This window comes from Netta rufina (assembly GCF_964035555.1).
Source record: "Netta rufina genome assembly, chromosome: 1".
In the NCBI taxonomy this organism is placed as follows: Eukaryota; Metazoa; Chordata; class Aves; order Anseriformes; family Anatidae; genus Netta; species Netta rufina.
In genome coordinates this window covers 174,163,559-174,169,913 of record NC_140123.1, presented here as the reverse complement: position 1 = coordinate 174,169,913, position 6,355 = coordinate 174,163,559, and positions in this window count along the sequence as shown.

The window sequence follows — 6,355 nt, the reverse complement described above, 5'->3', positions numbered from 1 at the left end:
TTAAATGAGCAGATTTTGAATTCTATATGAGGGTGAATAAATAGTTACTCATACATGCAACCTGATTTCATTGAATGGAGTTAGCTGAGCATGACTGCTTAGCTGCTGGCATAAAGAGCTCATGACCTGCCTGAAGTGACAGTACAGTCATTTTTAGCAACAGTACATTTTCCTTCCTTTTCAGACTTGAAGCAAATATGTTCCTGGATGCAGGAAAAAAAAAAAAAAAAACACAACACAGTACCCAGGGTCCCTTGCAAAATAGAGGAACTGACTAAGTGAACAAAAAAGGGGGAAAGAGTCCTCAGCTGAGCATGTCAAACCCATGAATCAACTTGTGAAGTTATTACTTTTTTTTTTTTTTTTTTTTTTAAGCTAGCTTGCTAAAACAGTGATTCAACTACGAGGCTGGGGAGGGCAACCTGACCTCTTCTAGCCCCTGAGGGATTCCATTGCGCTTTTTCCAAAGTAGCAGGTGTTAATTCCAGAGTCCTGGCATAAGTGAGTTTGGGATTACGGTTTCTGTCCTTGGGCAGTGATTACTGAATCGGTAAAGCTTTCCTTCAGCAAGAGCTGGATGAATACCAAAGACGGTCTCAGGATGTGACCGTAGAGATCTTACCCGAAATCCTTTTTGTTTTCAGTTGACAAATCTATTTTGTGGCTGCTTTCCTTCCTGTAGTTTTGCTGTTGTGTAGTTTTGCTGTTGTGTAGTTTTGTGTTTCAGTCCAGAAATGGTAACATTTACTAAGCTGAAGTACCTCATCTGTTATATCATTGGCTAAAGAGGTGTTAGATAACGATACTTCATCAGCTAAAGAGCAATCCGGGACACTCCAGATTTCATGGGAAGATATATTTGTAGTTCTTAAACCTGTTGATCAGACTTACTTTTGTGGTCCTAATTTCATGATAAAAGTAAGTTGTGCATACTCAGAAGGAATATAAGGTAATACAATTATTGTGCAAACCCCTATGAGAGACTGGGAGGCAATCTGAAAGAGACAAATCTGGGAGCAGGGGTATCTGGGAACTACTCTGCATAAATCCCCCATATTATCAAATTTCCTTGTTGGCCCCCACAACCAGCAGAATTCTCTCTATCTATAGAAAAGCTTATGGACAGCTGCCAGTAGATGATGCCTGGAAAACAAGAATGGGACAGCTGGCGTGGAATGTTTGACCTTGCTTTATGTGATCCTGATTTATAAAAGATACTGGAAATCTCAGGGCTCTCATGACTCCGGTGGGAATCACCCTTTCCAGCCCTGTGGAGCAACCTTCTCAACAAGATCTAGAAGCCACAAACAAAGTTTTCCATGAGCCCTGGAATCTTCCTAGTCATTGATTCACACCCCCAATGGGAATTTCAAAGATGTTCATTGGTGGTGGTTTCATTCTGTGCAAACCATTTGTAGGAGACATGGAATAAATTATGTCATTGCAGCTTGAGAAAACCTACCTAATAATCATGCAAAAGATTCAGCAAATTGCTTGCACAGCGAGAATTTTAAAATCTCAGCATATAACCTGAGTGGCACAAGGGTTTTCAGAAGTGCATTAATAATGAAAATAATAAAACATGGAGGAAAAAGGATGAGATGTGTAGGAGCTCTCCAATGCTTTAAAATAGGGCTATTAACTCAACAAAATGTTCCTCTCTTTCTTCTTCTTTGTGCTCTGCTTCTGTGGTCTGTCTTCTCAATCAAACAAAAATAGCTCAGAAAAATTGAACACTTCAGATAAATTTTCAGAATTCCTGGGCCTTCCAGTAGAGGGAAGTATTGTTTCATTTCCTTTGGCTGTGAAAGGTTTTGTCAGTGAAATAAGGTAAAGTACAAAGAGATAATCAATACTATACAAACACAGAGATGGAAACAGTCACTTGGACCTTAGTCTTTCAGGATCATGTATGCCCCATTGTCTTGCAGAAACAGATGCTCAAAATAAGTGAATGCATAAAAACTTGGGGATTAGGCCCTAAATCATTTAATATGCATGTGAAGGAAAGAGAGACTGTACCAAACAAAAGTCCTGCAATGGAAGCTGAAAGTACAAGTCAAAGTTTATGTATGCTATTGTAAGCATTTTCCTGGATGACGATTGTTATCTTAAACTTGCTTATTTCCTCACTGCTGTAGATATATCCTGTCAGGTTTCTGCTACTGAAGGGGCTGGAAGACCCTCACAGTATAGGTATTGCATCTTCCTGAGGTGGTTCTGTGTAAAGCAATCCCAAATTTCTGCATTACACCACCAGGAGTGCTTGTTTGGGGATGGCTTCCCAGTTGTCTTGTGGGTGCCTGGAAGCTGGCTCACTGAGGACCAGAGGAATCAGATCTGAGCCAACTATATATATATATATATATATATATATATATATATATATATAAACATATATATATATATAAACATATATATATATATGCCCTCCTGCAGCAGAGCATGAGGGAACAGGGTGCAGCAGTACGGAGCCAACTCAGGTTCACCAGCACCTGGGGCTGCGGGTGTGCAGCTTCCAGCTGGCTCAACCCACATGAACCTAATTTGGGAAACTCAGTTGTACTGAAAATATTAGGGCCAGAATATAGACCTGGATGGCTGCCCTTAATTGTTCACATACCCCTTGGTAGGATTTTCCCCTCTGCCAGTTACCAGTCCTGCAGACTGAGGTGGACGGGGACAGTTTGGACATGGGCTGGTGACCATTCCTGGGGGCAGTGTGGACATGGACATCTTGCCCAGGGGTGGAAGCAAATTTGTCACTGAATCACAGAATGGGTAAGGTAGGAAGGGACCTCTGGGGATCCAATCTGGTCCAATGACTTCTTCAAGCAGTGGCATCTAGAGCAGGTTGCCCATGTGGATGGTCCAGCTTGTCCTTGGGGTGAAGCTCAGAGACATTTTGTGTGATAGTATAGCCACAGCCACATTGCCCTGAGTAGGGCTGGCTTGGATATTTTCGTCCTGGGACATGCTGTCTGCAGAGGAGACAATCTGCTGTCTGCTAACTGAGAGCTGACCAAACTGATGTTACTGCTGAGGACAAGCCTGGCCACAGAGCCACTCGGCCCCCCAGCATGACTGCACCCCATGTGGCTTCATTCATTCAGGCACAGATATGGTGTGTGGCCCACCACAGGCTGCAAAAGCAGCCTGCCACCCTGGGTGAGCACTGGGATCCCTTCTTCTGCTGCTCCATCTGTATGGCTATGGCTATCATTACCCCATCCAAACACCCTACTGCGCAGCTCATGGAAAGCCTCAGTGGTGATGGTTAGGTGAATTCCTCCAGGTCGCTTTCCCCCCCATTTTTTTTTTTTAAAACACCTTGAAAACAGACAATGGCTGACTTCTCCCCAGAGGGTCAAGACAGGCTCACCTGCTGTCATCTGCTCCTCCCCAGTTCAAAGAAGTATGAGCACAGAGACTGAGCTGGCATTTCCTCCATTATAACTGGAGTAAACCAAAACATCTCTGAAAACCTCTCTCTCTACTTCTGCTCACAGCTATTGAGGAAAATTTGTTATTTTAAATTTGTTTGTGCCACTCCTCCTGTGCTGACTACTTGGTGCCTCAGGAATGGTGTGAAATTACCTTTGCCACATGAAGCAGCATCTCATAGCGTCTTCCTCAAAACGTGAGTCAAAGGGTTGGACAGACAACAGCCGCTGCTCTCTGTGAGGCAGTGTAGAGCAGCAGTGACTGTGTATGACCTGTCACCATGCCATTCAATCAGTTGGCAGGTGGTGCTTTTAGGGTCAGGAGTGGGTATGGCAGAAATTCCTCCTCAGCTTGTTTGTAGTAGTTTTCAGGATTAGTATGTCATGGTCTGCAGTAACTGAAGAAGTTGTCATGCTCTTTACAGAGGCATGAGCAATCAGGAAACAGCAATTAGAGATTATTCAAAATTGCTCATTTCTCTTGTGCACATTGTGTGTTACTGCATGCAGAGCTGTTTGATCTCAACAGAAATGCAGAGAGAATTTTTCTTTCCTCAAACAGAGAATTATTTTGTTGGTTACAATAGATATATTAACTCAGAAAACAGATATTAGTCCATTTGTTTTAGTACCAGCTCCATTCTATTCATATCCCAATGTCAGGACAAGAGGCAGTGGGCACAAACTGGAGCGCAGGAGGCTCCCCCTGAGCACCAGGCAGCACTGCTGTGCTGGGTGGGTGCCTGAGCCCTGGCATAGGCTGCCCAGAGAGGCTGTGGGGTCTCCTCCTTGGGGATCTCCAAAACTCACCTGGACGTGGTCCTGGGCAGCCTTCTCTGGGTGTTCCTGCTTGGTCAGGGGCTGGGGTAGGTGGGCTCCTGAGGGCCTGCCAGCCTCAGCCATCCTGGGGTTCTGTGTGATTTTGAGGTACCCTCTAATTTAAGGGGTATCAGCTGGCTGCTGTCAGTAACCCTGCACACAATGATGGACAGGCATGCATTGTCAGAAGAAAGGGTTTTGGCACTTGAAATAGTGCTTTTCCTGTACAATTTACTACTGGCATTTGCTGGAAATTCAGTTCCTGCAGTGAAGCCTCTGGGACAGACACATGTGCTCATCACTCGTTTTGGATCCTGCTCATCCCACAGTGTTCATGGTGCTGCGGGCTGCCCCAGCAGGAGATGCCTGGGCACTTCTGGGTGTCCACATGGAGGTGGGATGTTGAGCAGTGCCAATCTGGAAAGTGCATTTAAGGTACAAAAAAAAATCTAATTGGTGCATAATAAACAGACATCTTGCCTTGTGTCAACAGTACTCTGTGCACATCACTACAGCTTCCTCCTACCCTGTGACTACTCTCGTATCTAGCTTTGCACAACAATGTTTAAAATAGTCACCCCCAAAGGCTGGTTGTCTTAAAAATGATATTGGTTTGGGTTGTGACTCATCACTATGATGAGAGACATGGAAGAAATTGCAAGATGCAATTCCTTATATTGCATGAACTTCAGCACTAGTTTTGTGAGCTCCCTGCTGTCAGGTTGCACCCCTGCCTCCCCTTCCATAAGGATGTAACTGCAAACAGAGGTGGCAAATGAGGTTATATCTTCTTTCTGAAGATGGGACAAAATCACATAGTAATAATAATAATCATCTAATATTTTTGTTTTCTGATTAGGATTTTTCCACATCGATGTTAAAATCTGTTTGAACTTTGGATGTAACTGAGCTGAATACTTTTAAAGGACACATTGATAATATCAGTAGATCAGTGGAAACTCAATCTAAATCCATCTGACAGTCAGCTCAATTCTCTTTATTCAACATAAATGTAAATATAAAGTGATTTTAACTCAGAAGTTAGAAACATTGCGCATTTTGTTAAATATGTCAGGTGCTTGGCTCATCATATTTTAGGTTCATGATATTAATGAATGCCAGAGAACAATGACACCTCAGGAAAAAAAAAAAAAAAAAGCCCAGAGGATTATGCTGAAACTGATAGTTTATACAGGGGTGACAGGCTTGATGGAATAAAGCACATGCTTAGTGTCAGTCTGGGTTAGTGCTTGCATGATTTCCTTCCATTAAAAGATAACATGTGGGGGTCTTCAGAAGAAGGGAAATTATTTCAGGAACATGTTTAATGTGTTCCTTCTTGTGGTTTCATTGCCGCTTGTCTTTGGATGCATGTGAATTTATCTGCCTGCTTTTTCTGGAGCAACTTCATGCCAGCCAGTATTGGATATATGGTGCATCAAGTCTGCATACCTCAGCAGAGATGATCTAATGGTTCAAGGCAAACGGTTAACTCCATATTTACTTATTCCTGTGCATTGCCATAGGAAAACTTGGATTTTGATGAATACATTTGCTACTTAGTTAGTTCTGGACAGTTTTAGCCAGACACTGGATTTCTCACAGATTATGTCCTGTCACTTGATTCAGCCCTGAGCAACCAGTAATTCATGCAATATACAGTGCATTGGCCGTCGTCAGTCTCATGGGATTATGCCTGGTCAGTCTCATGGGATTATGCCTGCTCTCTAATTGGTGAGCTGAAACTTTTCGTGAAGGGCTGAATGAGTCCATTGGGACTCAGACCTTTGTACAAACATATATCAGTGTGAGTGTTGCCATAGCAAAGTGTGTTTGTGTATTATCCATCACAGATTGCATGTCTGCCCGAAGCAGCAGTGACTACTCTGGTGAATTCGTTTGCACATCAGTGCTTTCCAGGCCATCTCCTTGCACAAACTGTCAGCAGCAAAGTATTTTTGTGTCTGGGAATGAAAAGAGCAGACAGTGCATAGGTGATATTTAAACAGATGTTGAAGAAAAGTTTGTATTCTCCTAGTTGTCTGCCTCGTGCACACCAGCTGAAAGGGAGGGGTTTTCATACCTCCCCTCCA